Raw genomic sequence first — 6,708 nt, 5'->3', positions numbered from 1 at the left:
TCTTATACACAGGAGAGACAGAATCTCAGGTTCAAGGTTTCTGAGATCTTAGCCCATCAAACCTCTTCACCCTTTTCTCCCCTATTTTCCATAGCAGTTTCCAGGTAATGGACTTTTGTATTTCAAGGGCCTGTAAGCAACCCTCTTCCTCCTCCCCCAATTTGGAGGGACAAGTAAGGTTCTCGACGTATGATTTTGCCAAGAATCCCATTAAAATATTATCTGATCTACACTTTGTTTTTCTCAAAATGTTGTTCCTAGAGCCTTTGGGAATCAGTCATCATTTTATAAAATAATTATCATACAAATTTTAATATCAATACTTTTATTTTAATATCAAAACAAGGAAAAGAAACAGTTTGAATAAAGTCCTCTAAGTTAATAAATTTAACTTTATGGAATTTCATTATACTGTCCTCAATTTTTCTATTTTGCACAAACAAGTGAGAAACTCACTGTAAAGCAGCTTGTGTTTTTGGGCCAAGGTTTGGGGAGGAAGCCAACATGAGCACCTGGTTTGAGCACAGTTCTCGCTCTGTTGTGATTGCAATACTAAGGGGTGCCAGTACTGGACTTTCGGTATATATTTCATGAACTATCAAGACCTGACATTCTAAATGAAAGGGAGATATTATCACCATTGTTCTCTATATTTGGTCCTCAGGCTGTTCCAAGGATTGAGATTTTTAAAAAATGATACCATCTGCACATCTACCGTATTTCCCCGAAAATAAGACCTAACCAGAAAATAAGCCCTAGCATGATTTTTCAGGATGCTCGTAATATAAGCCTTATCCCAAAAATAAGCCCCAGTTAAGATTGTCAGCCAGACGGACACATTTAGTTATGTCTGTTGGAACACACAACGGATGTATTGAATTATAAAATAATAATATTAATATATAATTAAATATAAATAAATAATATTATTGACACTAATACTAAAATAAATGATAACATAAATTATAATGAAGTATTTGTAAATACCCAAGCAGGCATCTTTGGATGAGAGGTAAACACCTATGTAAACAGATGAACTCGAGACTTATTGCCGAATGACCGATCGGAATACAGACACAAGGCACGAATAATGTGCACACTAGATAACGAATGAACGTGGCTGAGTCTAATATGACTCTTCATAATTCAATACGTCATGTGCTGTAATGGACATACTTAATGTACTCGTGTGAAATAAAGAAACGTTTTCTGAATTTCGGTGCCTGCAACTTTTCCTCGCTTTTGTGTGGACCATCATTCTTAACTGTTACCATTTTTGTTGCCACTCCTGTCTCGTAGTCTTCAATTATCACTTGATTTAATGGTAGATTTAAAGGGAATAATATTTTGACCCCCAGACAAGATGAGTGCAAAAAGAAAGAGCTATTCCATCGAGTATAAGAAAGGAATCGTGGAGAACTCCCAGGGCAAGAATCTTATGGCTTTCTGCAAAGAGAAGAAGTTGGATCTCCAAATGGTCCAAAAATGGCGAGCAGAGATGATAACTTCCATCAACAGGTGGACGAGGAAAATGCTAAGAAGCACAGGTGTGGATCAGGTCGGCAACCATTATTTCCTGAGCTGGAAGACATCCTCTGTGAATGGATTGCTGCCAGGAGAGCAAAGGCTTTGGTTGTGTGCAGGGCTGATATTCAAGCATTTGCCCTTGCAATGGCACCACACTTAGAAATATCCCCAGAAGAATTCAAAGCATCACAACGCTGGCTGGATGGCTTGCTTCAGCGATATGAACTGTCTCTAAGATCGACAACACTGTTCAAGCGGGAAGATACTGAACTTACTAAACTTGCACTTGCATTCAAGTTCTTTGTTGATGGCATTGACTTTTCTAAATACCAGCTCTCCAACATGATTGCTATGGCTGAAACTGCAGAGTTTAGGGGCCAAGCATTTCAAACGACAATTGATCAAAGGGGTGCCTCGTCAATCTACATTCCCTCCAGTGGTTACGAAAGTGCACGTGTTACCTATGTTTTGGCAATTTGTCTGGATAGAAAGAAAGCCCCACCTCTAATCATCACTAAGGGCAAGAAAGATAAGGTTGAGTTTCTTTCCTTTCCCTGCTGGGGCTGCAGCCATGAGTATGCTCAGGCTTCAGAAGAGGCTTGCCTCCAGTGTCCTCCGCTGTGGCAAAAAGAAGGTCTGGTTGGACCCCAATGAAACCAATGAAATCGCCAATGCCAACTCCCGCCAGCAGATTCAGAAGCTGATCAAAGATGGGCTGATCATCCAGAAGCCTGTGACTGTCCATTCCCGAACTCGATGCCGAAAAAACACTTTGGCCCATAGGAAGGGCAGGCGTATGGGCATAGGTAAGCGAAAGGGTACTGCCAATGCTCGAATGCCTGAGAAGGTAACCTGGATGAGAAGGATGAGAATTCTTCACCGACTGCTCAGAAGATACCGTGAATCTAAGAAGATTGACCGCCACATGTATCACAGCCTATACTTGAAAGTGAAGGGTAACGTGTTCAAAAACAAGCGGATTCTCATGGAACACATCCACAAGCTGAAGGCAGACAAGGCTCGCAAGAAGCTTCCTGCTGACCAGGCTGAGGCCCGTAGGTCTAAGACCAAGGAAGCATGCAAGCGCCGTGAAGAGCGACTCCAGGCCAAGAAGGAGGAAATCATCAAGACTGTCCAAGGAAGAAGAGACCAAGAAATAAAGCTCCATCTCTTTTACCTGTACATAGTGGCCTGTACTTAAACTCAGCTTTTCTAGCCACTGTCCAGTATATGGATCGATCATTCAATAAAACAGCTTTCATCTGCCTACAAAAAAAAAAAAGAAAAAGAAAAAAGATCAGGTTGAAAGTGTCTCAGGCATTTATGTTCTTGAAACCAAAAAAGCCTGCTGCACACAAGCTGTTATAAGGAAGTGGGTCGATTTAATGCTGCCACTTGTTTTGCGAGGTGGCCAAAGAGACCTGCTAGTCTGGGATTTAGCCAGGACTCACTGTGCTAAAGACGTGAAGAACTTCCTTGCAGACAGAAGAATAGATCAAATAATGATTCCCACAGGAATGACTGCCTGTCTCCAGACTCTTGAGATTGCAATAAACAAGCCATTCAAGGCCCATTTGCGCATGGAAATCAATGACTACATTGAAAATAAAATGGAGGGAAATCAGCGTGGAAACTTTGTGAAGTTTCCTGGCCTGCAAGAGGTCGTGCCTTGGGTGAAGAATTCCTGGGATAAAATCACTGACAGCTGTGCTACCAATGTACTACGAGCAGGCGACATGGACAAGGAGTGCTCGTTTAAGGAGAGCTCTATTGCTGGGCATGAGAGATTGGGGCCAATGGTTCTACAGGAAATGAAGGCGCAAGAAATTCAAGCTGGAATTCGGGGTTTGGAGAGTTACAACGATGTTCCAGAAGAAGATGACATGACTGTATTTGAATAAATTTAGATTTTTGTACATGAAATAAATGAATAAATATAGATTGTTGTACATGAAAAAAATAAGACATGCCCTGAAAATAAGCCCTAATGCATCTTTTGGAGCAAAAAATAATGTAAGACCCAGTCTTATTTTCAGGGAAATAAGGTAGTGTGCACAACTGTGAAGGTTGAGATGGACCTAGAATATGTGGATGGAAGTAGGCACTGCCCTTTGGGCAGCATGGTCAGGATGGAGAAGGGTGGGAACCTGCATGGTAGGGGGAATGAAGGGAGGAGCTGGAAGTACACTTGACAGAAGATGAGCCCTAAGGAGGTTATAATTCAACTGTCCTATCTCTGGAGGACTGGCCCAGGAAGCAGCGAGCTGCCTGTCACTCTGAGACCTTAGAAAGAGGAGCTAGGCCCAATGGCAAGAAATTACAGATAGGCAAATTTAAGCTTAATAGAGGAAAGAAGATCTAGGAATCAGAGTTGCCTAAATATAGGAGATGAGCTTCTCATTACAGCACACAGAGGTTGAACAGTCATTATTCTGGGAGGTGATAAAAAGGATTACTGCATTTAAATGAAAATAATAAAATTAAATAGAAAAAAATTAAACTAATAATTTTATGTTTATGGTACTTGACATTGAATAAGTTGTTTTGGTACAATTCAGTTTTAAAATAGTCTTGAGCAGGGTGACCAATTGGTCCAGTGGTTAGAGCATGGTGCTCCTAACATCAAGGTCACCGGTTCGATTTCCACATGGACCAGTGAGAAGCAACGACTTGAGCTTGGAGCTGAGCCGCTCGTGGGCAGCTGGTTGGCTCCGTGGTTAGAGTGCGGGGCTCATAACACCAAGGTGGCCAGTTCAAGTCCCACATGGGCCAGTGAGCTGCACCCCCCACAACTAGATTGAAAACAATGACTTGACTTGGAGCTGAGCTGTGCCCCCCACAACTAGATTGAAAAACAATAACTCGACATCCTGGAAAAACACACTGTTTCCCAGTATTCCCCCATTTAAAAAAAAATAGTCTTGAGAGGTAGATAAAAATTTTTCTGACTTCAGGTTCAAGATGGCAGACTGAGGACATACAGCAGTGAATAAATCAGACAAAAATACCTGCCCTTGTGGAGTTTATGATCTAGAAATTCCATGGATTTTATATTAACCTTGAGACACTGGAAAAACTTAAGGATAGGGTAGATTAAGACAATGCAAAGAAAAAAGAAAGGCAGTTATAAGCTCCAAGAAAAAATGGCAAAAAAAAACAAAACAAAACAGTAAAGGCAATGTAATTATAATGTACTACTGATTACGAGGTGTGATAAAAAATTATAGTGAATGTTTCCATTTTAAAAATTTATTACAGTAAAAGATATATTACCATTACATTAATCCCCCTCACTTCGAACCACTTATCCATAGTTCTTGACACTTTCTGAAATAGTTCAGGAAATCCTCTTTCATGAGTGTTTTTAGTTGTGCTGTCGTGGCTGCCTCAATGTCCTGAATCTATTCAAAACGTTTTCCTTTCATGGTCATTTTGACTTTGAGGAAGAGCCAGAAGTCGTAAGTGCCATATCTGGTGAAAAAAGTGGATGAGGACACACCACGTTTTTTTTGTCAGAAACTGCTGTACAAGAAGCGATGTGTGACAAGGAGCATTGTCATGATGGAGGATGTAACCGTTTGTCCCTTTCATGTTAATGCATTGTTCGTGATCCATGATTTATGGCACACTTTAAAACACACCTTCTCTCAACCGTAGCTCACACCCAACTAAGTGCACCGAACAAGTTGAAACTTGTCACACACTGTGACTAAGGTTGCCTCGCTGCCTCCTGTACTAAAGACCCCTGCCTTTCTGTTGGACGGCACTTAGCTGCAGCATTCACGTATGATTTGGTCACACTTCGTACATAGGAAACATTATGTCGTCATAAAACTATAAACAGTTTTCGATTTTTAGAAACAACTTATCCACAAAACGTCGAAACTTAGTGATGATTAAAGACAGACTGTAAATGTTGATAATCTTGACAATGTAAAAATAAATGTATAAGCAATGGAATACTTATGTTAGAAAGGAAAAAATGAAATAAAAGGTGGAGGAGTTAATAGCCTAATCCTCATACAAGGTTGTTGAGATACTGAATAGAGTTAATAAAACAAAAAAATAGAAATCTACATACATTGTGTAAATGTTCAAGTTTAACCAATAGAAGATATAGATAGATGATAGATAGATAGATCAGAGATGAAGAGAAAAAAGGAGGACTTTATGTGAACCAAATTCTCATTTTTCATGCTGTGGAGTCAATAGATTACCTAAAGTCGGTAAATAAAGAAATAGATCTAAAGCATTTTGTTTGGAGTTACAGAGGATAACAACCTAATGGACAAAAATACAAATGGTTGAAGGAGGTTACCTTGGGGAAGTGAGTCAGGTTAGGGAGGATTAGACCAAAAAACTCGTTTTACGTCACACAAATGTATATAACATTTCTTGATTTAAAAAAAAACACAACGTAATTGATTTTTTTCATGTTATTTTTAAATTTAAAATCTATTTTCCCCATTAAACAGGTGGAGAAACTGGGGCTCAGAGAGGTGAAGAGACTTTCCTTAGGTCACAATGCTAGGAAGAGGAGGAACCAGGAGTGGGGCCATAGCTCATGACACCAGCATCTCTGAGCCGTTGGGGGCGGCTCCAAATAACCCTGAGTTATTCCCAGAGAGTTTCTTCTCACCTTGCTTCTCTGATTCACCATCCACTCAAGGTGCTATGCCCTTTGCACCTACTCTTTTCTCTGCCTGAGTGTCTATCGTGACTTCTTTCCATAGCATGTGACTCTTCATTTTTCACCACCCAGCCCAGTGTCAATTCCTTCATAACCGTGACTCTCTCTTGTGTCCTTCCCTTGTACTCTATCCCTGCCTCTACTGTAATGTTTATTTAAATATTTGGTGATCCATTAGTCTGTCCATATTACTGTCTCATTTGCTAGATTGTGAACCTCTGAAGGCAGAGGTTTGTGTCTGATTCAACACTGTACCTTAGTTCCCACCCAATGCCTGTCACTGGACATTCAAAAGTATTTGGGGAATTTGTGAATGGGTGGGGTGCATGTGTCTCTGTCTCTAAGATTCTGGGATGGTGGCCCAAGGCCCCAAGACCTGGCCCTAGGCCTGACAGCTATGGAGGAGGCTGCTCTATTAGGTTCAGACTCATCCCTAAACGACTCCTCTACCCTCAGCGTTCATATTCTGTCACCCTCTTGTTTTGTTGTTC

At 40.7% G+C, this 6,708-nt stretch overlaps 1 pseudogene across 1 annotated transcript; it reads left to right on the top strand.

Annotated features, from left to right (window-relative positions):
- Positions 1 to 2,098: 2,098 nt before the first annotated feature.
- LOC308508114 (large ribosomal subunit protein eL19-like) lies at positions 2,099 to 2,687 on the top strand (annotated as a pseudogene). Its single transcript has one exon. The product of its transcript is annotated as a large ribosomal subunit protein eL19-like (transcript).
- The last annotated feature ends 4,021 nt before the right edge of the window (positions 2,688 to 6,708 follow it).

The sequence above is a fragment of the Rhinolophus hipposideros genome, assembly GCF_964194185.1.
Source record: "Rhinolophus hipposideros genome assembly, chromosome: 15".
Taxonomy (NCBI): domain Eukaryota; kingdom Metazoa; phylum Chordata; class Mammalia; order Chiroptera; family Rhinolophidae; genus Rhinolophus; species Rhinolophus hipposideros.
The sequence above is the reverse complement of the archived record's forward strand: the minus strand, read 5'-3'. Positions and strand labels throughout refer to the sequence as shown.